Genomic DNA, 19969 nt, shown 5'->3' with positions numbered 1-19969 from the left:
CCTGTCGAATGTTTTTGTATATCGTTTGTTATACGACAGGATGCTCGGAGCGAAGCTTTGACGTTAAATGGATCGTTGAATGCGATAGTTGTAGGTGGATAAGGTTTTGAAAAGTGCTTCGCAAGCGTTGATGGGTTTTGAATTTTGTATAGTAAACGTATGCAGTCGGTCGAACGTTAATTAGATGGGGTAGTTTCCGTATTCTGTGCACCGTTTCGTTGTTACTCTGACGGATGTTCGTAAATGTTACTTTTCTGGGCGGGAAGATCTTCTCCGGAATGTTCCGGAACTTTTCTCTAGAATGATTGCGTCACATCCGTCAAAATAAGTGAAACCGGAGGCAGAATGTCAGGAAACTGCAGCGAGTTCGGTAGAATTTGTCAGGTGCGATTCTCTAGCAGCTTACGTTAGTGAATTACAGCAGTATTTGCGTTTGTTACTTGAACCGCAACACAGAGGAGTAACAAGTTGAAAAATAATTCGTGATTTATTAACGAATAAACGAAGTGTGCGAGTAAAGTTCTATGGCAGAAACTTAGCGTGGCCGTAAAAAGGCAACGAACCTCAGAGAAACGTCAAGCAATCGTTGACACTGAGAATCGCTGACAGTACTCCGTGTTCTCTCAGAAATATTTGATTTTCTCTATCGAAAACAATAGAGGTATTGTTTTCGATATAGAACGACACGGAAATGTTCTATTCTATCGCGTCACGCATTTAGATTTCCCGTCGCACCGTCAGTTCCCCGAATAAACCGAGCAGTCCTCAAAAAATCAGTGCACATGTACGATTCGCTCGCCTCGACAACCATTCAAACACGACTCATCAATTCAAAAAAATACAATTCAAACTTCATATTCCAACTAAGATCACTCCACAATAACTCAAAAACGTTTACAAAAATCCTTCAGAAGTCTATACTAACTACAACTCAAATCAACCCCTTATCCTGCGTTTCCTTTCACAACTGCGCTTGCCGAAGCTACTTCAATAATTAATTAGAAAAACGAATCACTTATTCCACCCATACCTCCACCTCAAAGATCAACTATACAGCTACCAAAAAATCAACACCTAACTCGCATTCGAAGCAATCGTTTCATCGAATTCCTTCAAAATGTTAGTCACGACTCTCGCATAACGAACGGTTAAAAGATACTACTTACAAAAGAAAGTCATAAATCTATTCTGATACGAAGCGAAGCACAGAAAGCCGATATAAAATTTTAGTTCGTAAATCTCCGCAACGCAACGACATCCGCATTTCGAGGAACGAGTCCGCGAACGAGCGTAGAATGGCAAACGCGAGAGGCTAAGGTCAGCCCGCGTGTCCGTTCTCGGATAGGAGAAACTTTCGCAGCGTGCGCGGTCCGTTGTTGCACGGGGAAGACGTTTACAACCGGCCGGGCACCATTGTATAACAATGTCTGATTCAGCTGTCCGGGCGAGCGAGCGGTGCGCCAGCAGCACGCGAATAAAACGGGCCGCGAACAAGCGAGGAGAGTGATGAGGATCAGACACGGTTTACGTTTGCCCGTTACCGTTTCCGGTCGATAGGGGCGAGAGCGGGATCTCCGCGGAAGGAGAACACCGATGCAACCGTGCACCGAGCACACCACGAGGGGCTAAGGCTTGCATCAGCGCTCGCGACGCAGAATATAAAGTGGACGGCCACTCTCTTGCACGGATTCCGAGCGAGCCCGATTGGCCGGTCGCGGCCGATCCGCTTTGACCACGGCCGGATTTTATGCGGCGCGTGGGATTTTTGCATTCGCCGCCGCTGGCTCGATTCCTATCCACGTCATTTACATTCGCGCTGGCCGTTGCTCAAATCAATGGGAAACGCGTCGTTATAAATGGATATGCAAAACCGGTGTCTTTCGGGTACTCGCCGGTGACCCGCGCGACGAAGAAAATTCGCCGGAGGCGACACCGTTGACATTGTTCTTCGGTTTGTAGCGTGCTAGAGATGTTTCGAGCATTGATACGAGAACATTCGTATAGGCGATTCGAATGATAGCTTTTGCGAAGAGACTAGGGGATACTTTAATTCCTTAGCATTATTATTTACTCTCTCGGTTAATCATAGTTGATCTGAAACACTTGGAAGTATTAAGGGATTATCTGAAATAAATACACGCGTAGAGTATGTCAGAGTAATAGTTACATTTATAAAGAGATGTTAAGCGGTGAAGAAACTGTTGGTAGAACTCGGTGGTTACAAGACGGGCGCACAGTTAGAACTGGCTAAGGAAAAAACTGCCACGACAGTACAGATATATTACTCAAATATTTCACATAACAATACAAAGTTTAATTTATAGTACTAAATATTTAACTTCATAGTTTTGCTGTATCAAATCAAATGGTGACTGAGAGTGACCTCTCGAGTGCAAAAGGTTAACTTTCTTAAAAACTGTCTCGACCTTTTCTGGAGTACTCGCAGGCCCCAGACCCTAATTAACCAATAACTGCAAAGGATGTGGGGTTTTCATAAAAACGGTATAAGCATGGTCAATTCAACTTCAACAGGAAGTTTCGAAACAGAAGTATCGTCCCAGTATTCCGAGTTCATCAATAATATTTCAAATTTCTGTACCAAGCAGCACTCAGCAGATGCATTATTTATACCAGCGAGACGCGCAGTTCTGGCGTCACGAAATGGCCTCCGCGATCTAATCATTCGTTCGGTCTCGTCCGCGGCCGAGTTAAATATTTGTCCTCGGTACGGGATCGGTACACCCAGTTTTCCGGCGCGCAATCGGCGGAAAGAAGCTGCGGGGATCGAGTGGAAACCCCGGGGAAGCCGTGAATGAACGAAACCGTAACTCGTCCGCGAATTGTCCGCGCGAGCTTTTCACGGAGAGCTCCTTCCCGCATGCCCGGGCCCTCTTTTCAGCGCGAGCCCCTTCCCCGTGTCTTCGTGTCGGCCGAGCGAGAGGTGTGCTGTCCGACATCGTGTAGCTTCCATGGCACACTCTATTCACGCCCCACCAGATAGGTTAACCGCTGCCACTGCCGCCTTTATACGTCTGTACGTGGATCCGGCACAAAGACGCACGGTAGCCCCGGGTCCGGCTATAACAGGGCTCGGTTACCCTAGCCCCGGCTATCGATGTACACAACGACGCTGGAAATTGCAAGGGACTCTGCCCCTATACAGGGCGCACCGTGGGTCGCGTGGAAATTGGGTCAGTGGGGTCCTACGACTCGGGAAAGACGAAAATTGAAAGCAAGGAATTTAGTTGCGAGCTTCGTTTCGGTGAATATGTATTTGGGAGTAGGATAAAGGTACGATCGAAGTTGATCTTCACTTTGATTCTTTCATGTATTATCTGTGGTTATGAAGAATTGGATGTTTAGAATTATGAAAGAGTTAAGTATATGAAGAACTCATTATTAGGTAATTATTGGAATGTTTACTAAAATTATTAATTTTACAACTGCACGAGCGCTCGATTTTCAAAAGTGTTTTTATCGAATGCTTAACTCTTGCCTTCATTCGCCTCGTGAAATCAGAATCATAATTTGACACGTTGGCTGCCACGTTGGTCTCCGATGACAGGAGGTTCCAAATTACAAGATAATAATCATAGCTCGTAAGAAAACTGATGTCGAACTAAAATGCTCAGTAACTAGGTAATGGTGTAACGTAAGAACTGAGATAAGATGTAATTAGTAATTCTTCCTCTTTGCCTTTGCAGAGAGAATAAGTAATAATGAAACGCTGATGTCTTTCGTTGGAAAAATTATCATTTTGCATTTTAAGATGACGTGTATACTCGTTAGACACAGTTAACTGGTTAACCCTTCGCTCTCGAGAATATTTTTCTCAATAAATATTTTCTACTGAAATGTCAATGATATCTTTGCAATTAACACGAAGAAATACCTTGCATAGATTAAGTGACAGAACTATTTTATATCGATGTTCCATGTGTTCCTACATTATATAAAATTTAATATTGAATTCTCAATTTTACAACATTCTTGGGTCAAATGAAACGGCGACTGGAAGGCGCCTCTCGAGCGCAAGGGGATAAATTCGTGCGCCTCCGTGCGTCCCGCGATCACGCACAGCAGAGAGAACTCCAAAGGATCCGGACCAACACGGCCGGTCCTCGCCGCGGGTACACGTTTAGATAACGCGAACGCACTCCCGCGCGCCGACTATCGTATACGTACTTCGAGGAAACACGGGGAGGTCTCCTCGACTACCGCCGACCCGTTAGATACCAAGTAATACCTCCCTGGCCAAACAACCGACACCTTGGCTCGTGCTCCGACTCTCGTCCCAGAAGTTGCCGATACGAGCGCGCGGCTGTCTCGCCGCGTTTCCGTAGACGCTCGTGACTGCTTAAGTAGAGCTGTTGGGAACTGGTCGTGTCGCGCGACGAAGTTTAATTGTTTCTCGCCCCTTCGATGTTTGATAGATGTTTCTTACGGATTTTCGAGAGACCGGTAGAGATCCGGGGCCGTTCTTCGTCGTTCGAAGTTTATCAGGGATCTCGATTTTATAAAATTCAATCTCGCGAATTTGAAGGTAGAGACTCGGGCGTTGCACCGTTCCGTTCGGTAGAACGGACTCTCGCGTAGCACGCGGTGCCGGAAGCTCGAGCGTAGACTTTGTTTTCTATCGGAACAAATATTTTTGAGAAACTCGAGGTTCAGTGATCCCAATAACGCTCGAATCTGGAAAATTCCGGAAACAACGGACTCTGCGTGTGGTTCAAGTATAAAGGGATGAATGGTGCGCAGACGGTTTCTATAGATTTATAGGAAACTTTGCAGTGGAAAATTCTGCAAAATTCCAACTGCAGTTTTTTGGAATATTTATTAAGAGAAATCTTTATCACAATTCTGTTTTTACAGTTACGTCGCTAAGTACTTGAATTTGAAGATCCCAGTCGAGCGATATACGTAGCCCAACGGCGATACGTCTTCGAACAGCATGATTTCGTTATGCGCGGTAACTCGTGTAATTTTCAATCACCGAGCAACCACGAGCAAACACCGTGGACTCGCGTCGCTAAGGAGAAATATCGGCAGCGATTGTTCGTTTGTTTGTCTACTCGAAGAAGCGTGCAAGCTGTTGCTCCGACGCGGCGCTCGGCCAGACGTTCGAAAAGCAGCGGCCCAAGACTTACCGTGGTTCGATACGTGAAAGCGCCGAACCTCTGAGGCTGTACAAGCATCGCCTCTGTACACCCAACTAAGCAGCTCGCAGAGAAGCAAAGAAGAGAGGAGACGAAGCCAAATGAGCTCGAGGGTTCGGGTTCTTTCGGCCGAAAGCTCTTTTCCTACCGTGCCCGACTATTATCGTTCCTCTCGCGACTCTTTTTCCCTCATATCCGGACTGTTCGCCGACTATTCTCGCTCCCCGCGGTAAAAGCTAAATGTTTTAGCGAGGAGAAGTCTTGCGGAAACAAAAAGAGACGATCGTCGGTGATTCAAAGGCCGCGGTTCCGCGAGCGACCGCGTCGCTCGGCCTCTGCAAATTAAACAATCGCGCGGAACTTTCCTCATAAACGGACGCTCTCGCGAAGATTTAATTTTCCTTCAAAAGTCTGTGAAAGCGCGATAACTTACTTTCCCTTCAACATCATAAATTTACGGAAACAATTGTCTTCCTCGTTTCAATCCCGGAGCATCGTCTTAATAAAAAGCGGTCGCGATACAGCATCGACTATATCCGCGAGCGATAACTTTCATTCGAAGGAACGAACGCCGCGGGGACAAAGTCTCGCGAGAAGACGGAAAAACCGGTATCATCGGCCGGGGCTAATCTCTCCGCGCGAAGCCGGCGTCAAGTTGCGTGTTACCGCGGCAACGCGGCGTTCGCAAGATTATTAATTGCACGCGGGGTGAAGAAAATCAACTGGTGGTTGCCTATCATGATTAAACGGGCGGCCGCGGCGGGCTAATGTTAAGCAAACTGAGACGGTAATCCGATTTCCGCTTTCCGCGGGCATCGCGCCGCGGCGGTCGCGCTCGCCGCTGCGCTGGCCGAATTTCCGCGGGACAAGGGTCAGCCGTGGATCGACTGGCATGTAAATTTTTCCTCGGAGTCGTTAACGCCGGCCACGGACAACGCGCGTCGCGTTGGGTCGAGTCGAGTCGAGTCGGGTCGAGTCGAGTCGCGTCGGCGCGGCGTGTTGTGTTAGGTTTCCAGCGCGGCGCGCGGACAAAGTGCCGGTCGCAGTGCCCGGCAGTTGCAGTTTTCATGCAATTTGTATTACAGCTGCGAGCACTCGGTAATTCGCTGCCGTGCGCGCAGCAGTACGTAGCTGCTCGCTAATGAGGCTACGAACGAACCACGCTACTAACGAATAGTTAATACGTGCAAAGCGACGTCGAAACTCGCGCAAACGAGGCAAACTCCGTCGCGAACGGTCGATCGTGCGAGAAAATTTTGCGGCGCGTTCACCCGGCCGGGGGCCCCGGTTGGCTCGATTAATTAAAGGAAAATTATTTTCATTCGTGCCAAGCGTTACCGTCGTTACCCGTGCGTTTTTCATTTTTTTTTCGCTATTTCTCCCCGGCTCTCGCTCCTTTTTCTCGTCCGCGCGGAATCCTGTCGCGGTCCCTTTGAAGCGACGCTCTACGTGATTCCGGCGGCGATCGTTTATCGACGGGATAACGAAGAAATCGATGAGACGGCAGGGTGCAACGGATTGTTACGAAAGATGGGAGATAGGAGGAAAGCCTCGGGAAGTTTCCACGCGACGACGATGTCGCGTTGACCGGCGAAAACACGGCTGAGTTGCGGGAAGCGAGGATACTGTTCGGTGGAAATGGAATAAAATAAAGACGAGGAGAGAGACTTTCGTTCCGAGTCTGCTAATTGGAGTCGTCAGCGAGGTTACCTAGCAAATCCCGTCTTAGACTCTATTCACGCGATTTTCAACTGCGCGCAGAGGAAAACCGGCCGAGACTAATACTCCGAGACAAGTGTCCGTGGTATTTGCAGAGCGAGTTGCAACGAACTTGAAAATAATACGACGGGAGATTGATAAAACGACAGATGCGAAAGGTGTGATGGAAACTGTAGAGGCTAACTCGATCTTTAATTGTAACTGCATGGCCCGGCAATTTGGCAAGATACTAATTGACGGTTTTACCATTTTCAAAGTCTCGTTACGGTCCAGCGAAATAACGACCGCTTTTATATTCCGATATCGGGGCGATTCCGCGTTTTTCGGTGGAATGAAATTTTCAAAATCAACGGGAATATTTATATAAATTTTTATAGATATCCCTGCTTTTCCGTTATTTCCGTTAAATGTAAACAATCACGAATGACATGCGTACAGTCGGCGGATCACAATAGAATTCTTTCGTTTCCGCGTTATCACTTTGTCAATATTTTAATTCTCCGGCGAAGCGAGCGCTTGAATAAATAAGAGAAATATAGTTGACAGTATTATGCGGCATATTTAATTATCGATTCGGTATGCAATATTAAGCGCGGCTCCCAGTGTGCTCCGTCGAGTGATCGGTTGTGCCTCGGCTAATTGAAACGCGAGTAAATGTAATTAATACAATTACGTCACAAGAATATCGGTGGCGGTGGTTCGACGTTAACCGGGACGCTCGCGCGGAGTCGCAAATGAAAACAGTCACGCGCCCCGGAGATAACCGACCGATAAGCCAAATTGCCAATTGTCGATGTTAATTGCTCGCGTGATTCAATAACTCCCCGGTGACGGTCCGCTAATAAACCATCGAGCACGGAAAAACAGAGGCGCGGCGGCGGGCAACGATTGTTGAAGTTTCCACGACGGAATTCCCTCTGGCGCTCCCATTCTTTTGATTTTCTTTGGAGGGCCGTAAGCATTCCATTCGAGAACAAAATGCTGAATCGTTTGTATCCCGTCCTTCGGAATGAAGAGACAATCGACGGCAACGATGGTATGCGCTTAATTAAAAAATCCTGTTCCACAATGAAAGACGATTCAAACGTTCCGCATTTCCGTACACAACTGCATCCAATATTCGAATAATTAATTCTCATGCATAATAATATATAAAAATAACGAATAAAAACGTTACTCCACGCGAATAATAATTAAACCTCGAATCCTTATCTCTCGATCAAAATGATTCTTCATCCACATTTGTATCCCAATATTATCATAATCACTTCCCAAAACTCCTCGATTTTCACGCAAGAAACACCACGAAAACCACCGAGCAACCTATCTAACTATTTCAATCCGCTTCTTTCATTTACAGTGTATCACCATAAACCACCCGCCAGACGAGGCAGCCGAGTGCGTAATTACACGCGATCATTCCTTCCCGCGTTATTTCCTCCGGCCGCGCGCGACTTCCTTTCCCCTATTTATTCCCCGTGTTCCAGTCGTCCTCTTTCGTTCCGCCTTTCCGCGGCCGGGCCCCGAATCCCGGCCTCCCTCGCCGCGAAGCCAGTGGTTGTTTGTGCGGAAATAAGCGATGAAAATAATGCCCGCGGCGATGAGAGAGGAGGAGACGTACAAAGAAGGACCCGGCCGTAGCGCCGCTAAAAGGGAAGTGAAAAAAGGTGCAGGCGAGCATACATACATCTGTAAGAGGAAATGAGGGTCGTAGAAAGAGGCAGGACAGAGGTAGAATAGACGGCTTAGAGGCACGAGGCCGGAGAGACAGAGACAATGAATGTCCCACGCACAGGCGACGCGAGCAGCCGCGCCGAGAGGGACGGAGACCGAGCGAGGGACACTGAGGGCCAGGTGGGCGGGAGGTCGGAAAGTAGTTTCAAAGGTAATGCGTACAAAGAACCCGATTCACGGGGGAAAGGTGCACGCGAGAAGGGGGCCGGAGTAGGGGGGACGAAACTAGAGCCGCCATAGGATGGAAACCGGAGCGAAGGGGGAGAGAGGAGCGTCGGCGTACAAACGGGACGAGTTATCCGCCGCGAGTAATTAATATCCGCGGCGGTATGGTCGAGCGAAGATGAACTCCGCGAATTACGGGTTAACGCGTCGCGCCACGGTTAAACGGCCGCGATACACGTGCTCAAGCAGCCGGGAAAGTTGCCGGGAACCGGCGCGCGCGCGCGCCGCGCCCGTCACGTACCCCCATGAATCGCGCGTCGCGGTTCAACGACCACGCGAGCTCGAGGGATCTTTTTCCAACGGCGAGGAATGTTTTTCCCCGCGAAATTGCTGCCACGCTTACACGCCCGCCGTCGCGGGAACACGGCTGAGGGTTCAACCTACTGATGGGGTCAAGTGTCCCGGGTGCATAGTCGAGTGATGCCGGTGCTGCGTGGAGAACGGTCGAATCTCTTGATGAAAGGGAGCATCGAGCTGAAGGTCTCGCGGATCGCGCGTGGATCTTTGGAGAGGCCGGTTATTCGTGTCTTGTCGCGGTGTGGATTGAAGTTGGAAGTTGAGGGAAGAATTCTTTGATGTGTTGTTGGGTTTCGTTGTAGTTTAATTGGAAGTTTGAATGGTGGAGGCTGAAGGACTTGCACTGGTGTTGTACAGTGGTTTGTTTGATCGAGATTTATGTGGTTTTGCTCCGGGAGGTTTCGAATCTGTTTTTATCCGTTAAATATGAACGTTAGGAACATGAAGGGAGAATGAATGTTCGTATGATGTGTTGTTGGGAGGGCTGTTTCTCGAAATTTCGTGACAATCTGCTGATTTGCCTTTGACGCGTTGAGGGTAGTTTAACCCTTTGCGGACGAATGTGGACACTTTATCGAGATCAAACTTTCATGTTTGTAATACTAAGTCGCAGACATATGATTCAACTGCTCAAACAGCGAGAAACCAGTGCATAATTTCCTTGTTCCATATTATTTAGGCGTTCGATGTGTGATTTGGCGGAATCTACAAAAGGTTTTGTATAGTTCAGAGAATCTTCGTCCGCAAAGGGTTAATCACCAGTCGTGTTATTCGTGTTATGACGAGTGCACAGCGCGAAAGCAAGGCGGCGCAAACGTAAACGTCGACATATCTGCTTCTAATTAGTTTTTGCTGTCTTCGTCGAGATAAACTTTCGCAATTACCTCATTACCGGCTGCTCTCCGCGTGCCTGGGGGATGGCTCCTCCATTGGTTCCCCGAGCAAGGGGGATAGCGATTCATTTTACAAATTCATATCCCCTCCCCTGGACCGAGGAGAACAAGAATACGCGCCTGTAAGGGGACGCTGATCTTGTAAGAGTCATAATTAATTAGCATTCCTGCTCGAGCGGAGTCCGGGACAATTACTGGTCTCGCTGTTTTCAGCGTTGTTAAACTTCCTTCTGTTCGAATGATACGCGAACGCGGAACACTTGTTTCTTGCTCGACGTTTTCGAGTTATTAGAAACAGTTACTTTCCTATTACGCGAATTTGATATGGTTTGTAGAAGATACATTCCTAGTGTCTCAATGGCTAATATACTATAGGTTAATGATACCTGTACGATTTTCTGCAAGTAATCCATGCAATAGAATAATTGAATTACAAATTACTCAGGAAGAAACTGTCTAAATTGTATGTTCCTGATTTTTCGATTTTCATAATTTCCCATGTACCTAACTAGAATATATTTCAAGACTTCGCAGGAAAAAGAGAGTTACTCGTAAACCCATAAGCCATTTAACAGATCGCCCTTTCACCGAGCACACGTGTAATTATCCCGAGCTTCGATGGATCGATCGGATCGACCGCCGCCTAACGAGCGGCGTTCCCCGCGCGTCGCCTTTAAACCGCGAGCAGCCGCGTCAAACTGACTGCCGACGTTTTAATAGCGGCGGTTTACACGCTCGGTTCGCATAATTGCGACATTGTAAGGCATGTAGGTGGTACATAGGAGAAAGTACTTAAGCTCACGGTCGCCTTCCACGGTCGAGAGTCTGGTAATTGCCTTAATTACGACGAAGTCCGACTTACCCGCTTATGCAAGCCCGTTAGTAAATCCCTTTCTCCGTGCTCATTTCTTTTCGCCGGGCGTGCGCGCGGCCGAGGGGTCGTCGTCGCGTCGCAACGTCAAAGGCGAGAAACAATTTACTGAACCCGAGAGGACGGAACACGCTCGCCTCCCCCGACGTTTGCGGATCGCGTTCGTCTCGTCCGATTTTCAAGAACGGAAACCGGCTCGGACAACGAACATTTTTTTCCGCGTTTCCGACGGCCCCGGCGATTGGCCGGAGAGAAACCAACGGCGAGATCTAACGCTGACCCGAAAGAATAACGCGGGATCGGCCGAGCAAACGACGGGAAGAAAGTTCGCGGTGTTTGCCGATGAGTCGAGCGTACCTAGCTCGAGTTCCTCGGAAATAAAAGCGACGTAATCTGGAAGCAAAAGGGAAGAAACCGGGGGGAAAAAGGAGGAACACCGGGGGAAGGAGCGGGAGGAGCACGGGGGAATGTAAAGTGTCTTCCCCGAGAGATAATGCGGCGATTATTTATGAACGGGCCCCTCGAACGGAAATTAAAACGTTCCGACCGGCCGGATCCTCTAATTTGCAGTGACTGTAACCCAGTGCAAACACCGGACCTCTAGACTCTAGACTCGCCGACTCGAAAATCTGCGAGGCCGATGAATATTTAATTCGACCAGAGGTTACGAATGTGCCCGGCAGGAATGCCACCGGCGAGGGAACGCGGCGATGTGACGATCTCCGATTTTACTGCGACCCTCGCGAAACCTACGTCTTCCGACAATATTACGTCCGTATTTTTGTACATCCACCGGCGTCTCTGTTGGTAGTGTCATTTCGATTGAAGGATATAGAATCCGTTGCGACGAACCATTGAATACAATTCGATTCGACCCTTGATAAATTTGTAAATTATATGTTTTCGTCTTGAACTATGGATACCTGTTTCTATAATGAATTATATTCAGTAACAACTGCATCTACGAATGTTATTCACTCCATTCTATAGTTCCTCGAAAGCAGCCGATTTTAGAAATTACAGCTTCAAAAGCAAAGAAACGCTACGTACATTGCCATAATCAAAATGAAGGAGCTTTTATTACACGAAGTTCATCGAACGTATCTGTGACCTAGTAATTATTTGAAAAAAGTATATGCTCAGCGATTTGATTCGTGAAAGCAAGTATACGAGTATCGTAGAAGGTTGATACCGAAGTTTCGTCATTTGCGCCCTTTATTCGACGAACCGCGCGTTGTAGCGAAACGCGACGACCCGTCGCGTAATAACCGCGGCCATTGAACGACAGCCCGCGGACGGGCGAAAAGTCGCGAGGGAGGAAGTTCATCATTCTCGCGAGCGAATCGGCCGACGAGCCGCGTTATCTTCGACGGAAGGGCATTAGTCCAGCCGGAAGTGACAATTTCCGATCGCGAACGTTTCCGTCGATCGACCGCTCGCTTGCTCGCTCGCATTCATCATCGGCGTCGATCCATCATCTTGCCGGACTGGATTAACGCCTAACCACTTCCATCGGTGACTTTTATTGGCAAACAGAGCGAGCGGAAACGAAATTCCACGGGAGCCCGGGCCGTTTGTAGCCGAAAGCCCGGCACTCCGCGCTGCGAAACGCTGAACGATGAAACATCGCGGAGCCAATTATTACGGAATCGGTCGCGATTATTCGCCCATAGAATTTCGCGTTGACTTCGTTTAATCGAGCCCGGCCCGTTGTAAACGGCCGATTTGAACTTTCACCGATTCATTAATCCTTCCGGTTCATTCGACAAATCGCTCGGTGAACGGGGGTTTTTAACGTATTTCAGCCGTTAATCCAATTTATCTCTTTGTTCGTTCGTGTATTTACGGTGCGAAGTTCAATAATAATTCCGAGCGGGAAGTACGGGGGAGTCGTAATAAAAACGAAATGCGGATGATCGTGTGCGAGAAATGAGGAAAAAATTTGTTACAAGATTTTTTCGCCCGAGGCTCCGTTCCCGGGAGAGCATCGATTTTGAAAATTCATCAGACGTGCGTACGACCGAACACGACTTGGCTATCAATCCTTCCTCTCGTCGGCCGTTACTGCCTGCCCAAAGGTTTTAATTTTCAATATAGACGACGAAGCTGTAAAAATGAAATGGACGTTCGGAATAGAAAGATCTGCTTCACTCGTCTGAATACACGAATCTCATCATTTAATCATAACATGTTATGAGGCGAGCTATTAAATTTCGTTGTAAACTACAGAAGTGCGCCAACATATTTACAGTTAAATACCCCGAATAACTTAATTCCATAGGATACCTATGCAACATCCCTCGTCCACTCACAGTTTAGATCAGTGTTTCCTAATGTGGGACTGTCGCCCCACAGGGGGCAATTTGAAACTTGAAATATCACTTCATATATTTCATAATATTTAAGCTCGTAAACAAAATAGCAGAAATATTAGAATAAATATTATAAAAATGTTATATATAGTGTTACTATAGTATAGGTAATGGAAAGGTGGATCTTGAGTAATCGAGAGCTAGGAATAAATATATGTGTCGCAATCTTTTCTCGACGCGTTATTCTGTTGTTTTTCGCTGGTCAACTAACAACTGACTCTCCTGGCACTCGTATTTAGTAACACTCACTCACATTCTTTCATTCTTCATACACCAATCCTTCGCATCTTTCGCCTGTCGCTTTATCCCATTCGTTCTCACTCATTCGGCACGCATCTCATACTCGTTCAAACATTCACTCGCTACATATGTATTTAATAAAATATGGAAACGACACGGACAACACGTAAAAAGTACAACTCAACGCCACGGAGGCCAACACACGACTCTTCTCCCACAAGTCTCTTACAGACATTCTCTCCCAAAAATCATTCTCTCCCCCACAAGCATTCTTCTCACTTCTTATCATAAACACTCGGATGCACCGCTGGAAAGCTAGCTCTGCAATCTTGGGTCCGCGACGTTGTGCAGGCCACTTTCCCTCGACCTTTTACAGCCTGTCCTTCACTCACACTCATTCTTACATTCACTCTTCTTAGAAATACCTTAACCTACGCTAAAAATTCCAGATACCACATATATGATATTAAAAATTATATATACGTTACATAGGGTGGCATAAGAATTTTAGAAAGGCTCATGGCAGAAAAAAGGTTGGGAAACACTGGTTCAGACATTAGAGCCCGAACCAGCACGAGAGCCGACCATTCGAAAACCTAAAAACCACGCCAAATGAAACCCGCTCCCTTTTCGCGGCTCGCGCGCGATTTCGGTACAGTAGAGCAGAGAAACGATCGAACAGATTGTTTTCAAAACTTTCCCGTCCACTTAGCGGAACTCTATAGAGTAGGAAGGGGGCGGGCGAGGGTGTGGCGCGGCGGAAAGAGGGCGACAAGTTCAAAAAACACCCGGGGGAGCGGCGGGACCCAGATCCTCGCGGGCAACTTTCCTTTCCGCGAGTGGATTATTTAATCAGTTGTACGCATAATTACTCCTTAAACTTGAGATATGCAATTCGGTTAACTTTCACGGTCCTCGTTCCCGGAAAGAGGAGGGCAGAAAAAAACCATGGGGAAAGGGACAGAGAGGAAGAGAGAGAGAGAGAAAGAAAAAGGATGTCCCGGGACTGCTTTCCGCAGGCTTTTTCCTGCGGAACTTTCCCATTAAAATCCCGGCTGAGATTCCTTTGTTCCCGCGGTAACAGCTTTCGGGCGTCTTCTTCGTTCAATTGTGCAACGGGGATCGCCGTGAATCGTGGATCGTGGATCGTGGATCGTGAATCGCTCGGGCGAAAGAGATAGGTCGTCGACGAGGTGGAGAATTGCCGGGAATCAGCTTGAAAACGTTAATAGGAAAATTATTCAGACTTCGAGCCCGCGATGCGAGTGCGATTCTGTGTACGAGGTCCACTCGGCGCCGTTATTAGCATAGTAGCTTAGTTCCGCGTGTACGCCGGCACGTACACCATCGTAAGAACACTAGCCGCACGTCCCAACTTGCCGGAACACGCACCTATGCACCTGTAGGGACCCATAACTGCCTAATAACGTCTCGTTCCTTATATCACGCGTAACGTCGCCCGCCACCAATCCGGAAACTTTGTATCACCCGGTAATTAACCGTGTCTACCGCGATCCTCTCAGCCACGAGCTCATTAACGCCGCTGAAAAATTATTACTCCCGTGGTCCAAGGCTGTTGACTTTCTTGTCACGTGTAATTGAGGCTGGCGTGAATTAACCGGCGATTGTGTTTCCAATTTTATCGTGTGTTCAGGGTTTCATTGCATATTGTAATGATTCCATCTTTGAGTACTTTAATTTTGTTCCATTTGCTGTGATCGTGGTAAAGGATTTGTCGAGTTTCAGTGAATATGAATTTTTGAGTTGGTGTTTCAGAGGAGATAGTATGTATGTGGAATGAAAATCGTATGGACCATAAAATTATGTTTTGTACATTTAACACTAAAATTATCGTGCCAATCGAAATGGCTAATTTGTTTGTTTGGAAATTATTGATATCTTAGAAGCATTCAATATTTGAAATATTCTTCAAAATAAATACTCTCATTTGACTACTATAATGAATATGTAAAGGAACAGAAAATAATCTGTTACAATTTTCATAGATATTTAATACATATTAATCGTACTAAATCCTCAGTAGCTGAAATACCAATAAAAGCAAGACAGAAACGCATACAACGTCCTAATCGCGGATGCTCGAAAGGACTCTCGACACAGATTAGTCGCCTCCGCTTCCCGGCAGTTCCCTGGGACTACGTTAACCGTAACAGCGGAGGAAGAACCGAACGGCGCAAAATCGGTGCTCGCCACCGGAATCAAACAGCCCAAGCAAATCGGGGGGGTCGAAGCTGACTGAACAAGTCCGAAGTTTGAACAGTGGAAATTAGAGTGGCGTAAAGGATCTCCGGAGTGCTATTTAAGCGGGGGGAGACAAGCCGGGCGTTCCTTTAATGACACTTCATCCCCCTCGGGGCAAAGAGATCGTCCGGGAACCACCTAACAGATCATCGTTACCGGGTGCTCGAAAATTTTACGCCGCGAAGGATCCGCCACAAATCATACACCGCTAGGCTACAAGCTGTTCGCCGAAATCCAGTGGAATCAACAGCCGGCCATAAACTTGCCTTAGAGCTGGTTCCCGAGATTACAGACGGTATCGTTATCAGTCTTCATTTATTAGCAACAAGACTCGTCAGGGGCGGGCGGGGCAGCGAAAGAATGCGCGCGTACACAGTCGGCTAACGAGCGGTTAACCGCCGAAGATTCATAACGCGGCCGTTAAGCGTCGAAGGGTTCGCCGTCAGCCGCCGGGGATAAAACCGCACGCGACTCTCGAAGGCGGATACGCGCAGGCACAGCTACTCGGCAGCCGAGCGCCGATGTTATTAAGTACCCGGTAACACAGAGAGAATGGGGAAAGGATGTTTGGCCGGGCGGAACCGAAACGGTGAATAACCGGGTTCCGACGTAGGGATATAGACACCGCGCCGGCGAAATTGGGTTAAGACGGCACCGCCGGGAACAGTTTCGGATTATCCCGCACATGTTGCCCCCCGCGCGCACAGCGTTCGCCGGTTAGAGTACGTTTACGGGGAAGCGGCGATACTCGATCGCGGAGCGAACCGTAGGAATACGTGGTTTTGTTATGCGATAGAGGCGTTAACGCTGCAGCCCGTGGAGGCCGCGTTTAGCAATTGATCAGTGATAGGAATGATAGTGCGATGGGAAGCTTTAGGACTCGACGCTTCGGGGCTCAGCTTTGGAGGCTAAATCTTGGAGGCTTGTAGGGCTGTAAGGTTGGGGTCATTGAACGCTCAAAGCTCCGGCTTCTGGATGAATCTATGAAGCTTCGGGCTCGACTTTGTAGCTTTGGAAGATTGATCTTAATTTTCGAAGGAAATAGCGAACGAGATCTGAAGAAATGAATATTTTTGACTAAAAGGACTTCCTGAAGTTCGAAGTGAGAGTTGAAATTCGAGACCTGTTCGATGTTAGGATTTAGCTTTATGGTGTTAATAGCGACGGACGGCTTAAGCGTAAAAGCTCAAACTTTGAAGAGCTTTCGTAGTTCAAGGTTCGAGTCTCGAGTGCTCGAGGCGCAGTTACAGCTTTCGATGTTCAAGGATCATTTTTACAGCGCTAAATGCAATACGCTTCCTGTTCCTGTTCAGAGTCGCTGGTATTACTCATCCTCGCGACAGTTTCAGTCCATCGGCTTCGCAGCGAACGCGTCAAAGAAAGGCATTTCATCGTCGCTCTGATCGGCGTTCTCTTAGCTTCCGTCGCATCTCCGCTGTAAACGTACCCAGCTAGCTAACGCGTCGCGTCGCGTCGCGCCGCTCGAACGCTCGCTCGCGATCGATGTCGCGGATAACTCGCCAGATGACATCCGGCGGGGGGATACACACGTCGGCCCCCCGGCAAACAACGGGGAAAAGAAATTTCGTGATTTATAGGGGACGGTACTGATTTATCGCGACCGCACGTCTGCGCCGCCTTCTGTTTTATTTCCTCTGTCGTTCACCCCTTCGTTTCGCCACTGAAATACGATCCCGAAAGCCACGATTTATTTGAATTTCGTTTCATTACCGGTCCCCGGCTCCGCGCGACTGCCGGAGGATTTAAACCGATAACGAAGGAATTCGAGCAAGTTTCCCTTTGTTTTTTTTTTTCGTGTTAGCTTCTTCGCTGTTCATCGTCGCGTCGCGCGGCGTAGCTCGTGACACTAGTTTCGGGCGAAATCGCGGGAACAGTGGATTTTTCGTTGGTTCAACGCGTGGCCGATGAATGAAGATTAATTGACGCGGATGATGCGAAGTATATTTTTCGAAGCTGCGAATTCGCTTTTCGAAACGCTGCGCGATAAAGCTTCATTTTTTTGGGGCAACTTTGACGTAGTACCGGCTATAAGTTTTTATTATCCGACTCGAGATTAGTTAGCATTCTCCTCGTGCTTGCCTCCTGAGTTTCGATCTGGTGAGCAACCTTTTTAGTTAGCCGCCGCCTATTAACGTTCCGATAAAATGAAAACGTCGGGTAATAAGTTACCGGAGTGTAACGTATCCGACGTAATTATTATTCAGTACAAGTACGTGTGTAATATATGTTGTACAAAAATTGATGTAGAAAGTTTGTAGTACACGGTACCCGGCACAAATAGTTTCGAACATATTGGAGCCTGTACTAACAATCTGCAACTGCTGAAACCTCGAGTTGACGCTCTCGGGCTTATTAGAGCGGGTAGTTCCCGATCCTGCGCTTGTTAGACCCACTACAGGTATCAGGAAAATTTCGAGACCTTAGTTATTGGTAACTAAGGAATTTCACATGTTTCACGTGAACGTAGGTCTCCGAATCCTCTAAGATCACCCAGAACTCCGGATGTCTTTGAACGTGAAAGGGTCCCCTGGCACTTTAGAATTACCCTTGCAGATAGTGAATACCTTCAGGAACACCCACACCACAAACACTCTCGAGTTCAGGCTATCAATAATGAGGAGCATTCTACATTTCCTGCCAAACAAATTAAACTCCTCGTTTCTCTCTGCGAAATCGTTTAGAAAAATTCCCTCAAATCTCAATTATACAAAATCTGTCTATCGATCGAACAAAACTATAACTTCTTCAGCTAACTAACACATTCGCTATCGCTATTCCTATCAGTACCAACCGTCACCACCAATGTTCCACCAAACACAAATAAAATTTACAAAACAGACTACATGAGCAACTTCCGTAAACGCCCAAAACATTACCGATTACCGATATTACCATGAAAATAATAATTACCCACAGCAAACCAGCTCGTAAAAAAATAATTCACCGTTCAGTTTGCGTGAAGGACACGCTTGCAAACACGTGACACCGGTGGCGAACGTGTTAATAAGCAAGAATCGCGCGCGTTCCGTTGAGAACGGAAACAAGCGACGTCGGTACGTGTACGAGCGTGAAATTTATGCATACTTGAGCGGACAGGTCGTGGGACGAGGGCAAAAAGCGAAGAAAGCCCGGCCGACGTTCTCCGTCGCGAATGAAGACGCGCGCGCCGCTACTCATCCCTCAGTTTGCGCCCCTCGCTCGAGTGAACCCACCCCAGCGCCGAAGTACCCGAAGTCGGGTCTGCGAACAGGCCGGGCGACCGAAAAGGGTGCGAGGGGGTGGGATGCGAGTTTGCTAAATGCGTCGGGCCAACCTATGCATGCTAATGCCTATCTTACGGACTTGGGGGCTGTAAGCTCCGCGACACCTGACCTGCGGATCCCTCCCACGGCTTCGATCGAATCGCCCACGAGCTAGATGAGAGGCTCGTCGTCAAAGAAACCGACGTTTCACCGTCGATTTCGGAGGTTTGCATGAAACGGCCCTCGCTCGGTCACGTATTACCTCGCGTCGCGAAAATAACGGCGATCGAACATGGAATAACTGTTAACCCTTTGCTCTCGAGAGATAACTTCAGCACTTGATTTGATTTGTAAAATTATAAAGTCTTATGTATAATATTAACCCTTTGCACTCCGAGCAATTTTTTATATGAGCTTTCAGCAACTCCGAATCAGTTTTAATATGAACTATCAGCTAGGAGCGTGCCTCTGTAAAAGATTTAAGACCCTGCTTTGTCATTAAAAAAACGCGTGTACATTTTAAAGTTATGCTTGACTAAAAACGAAGTTATAAACTTATTACTAGTATTATTATTATTATTATCTTACGGAGTGCAAAGGGTTAAGCTTTGCATGATGCATCAATATGTGCAATATTGAAATAAAATAACTGTCCTTCTTAATTTATATATGTTTTCTCGTTAATTAGCTTCAAAGAACATCGTCTGTGTCTCATCGGAGAATATTGAATATTTCTAGTGAAAAACTTGTGCAAAGGGTTAAGTTCGACTGCCCTTTGCGGTCGGGTCGTCGAAAATGACTTGTTTACGACATGGAATAATTGGAGGATCCCGTGCCTGAAATAATTAAACGAACCCGAATATCAGGAAAGTATTTGATATTCGATTGGTATCTTCGGTCGGGTGTCTAACGATATTTTTCCTTCGTTCGGAAGGGC

At 47.4% G+C, this 19969-nt stretch overlaps 1 protein-coding gene across 2 annotated transcripts in view; it reads right to left on the bottom strand.

Annotated features, from left to right (window-relative positions):
* The window catches only part of Scgdelta (sarcoglycan delta), a 260585-nt gene that overhangs the window by 168179 nt on the left and 72437 nt on the right, over positions 1-19969 (bottom strand). The gene's annotated exons all lie outside the window — the stretch shown is intronic.

Source organism: Nomia melanderi, chromosome 6, assembly GCF_051020985.1.
Source record: "Nomia melanderi isolate GNS246 chromosome 6, iyNomMela1, whole genome shotgun sequence".
NCBI classification, from domain to species: Eukaryota; Metazoa; Arthropoda; class Insecta; order Hymenoptera; family Halictidae; genus Nomia; species Nomia melanderi.
This window is presented reverse-complemented; position numbering and strand designations above follow the sequence as displayed.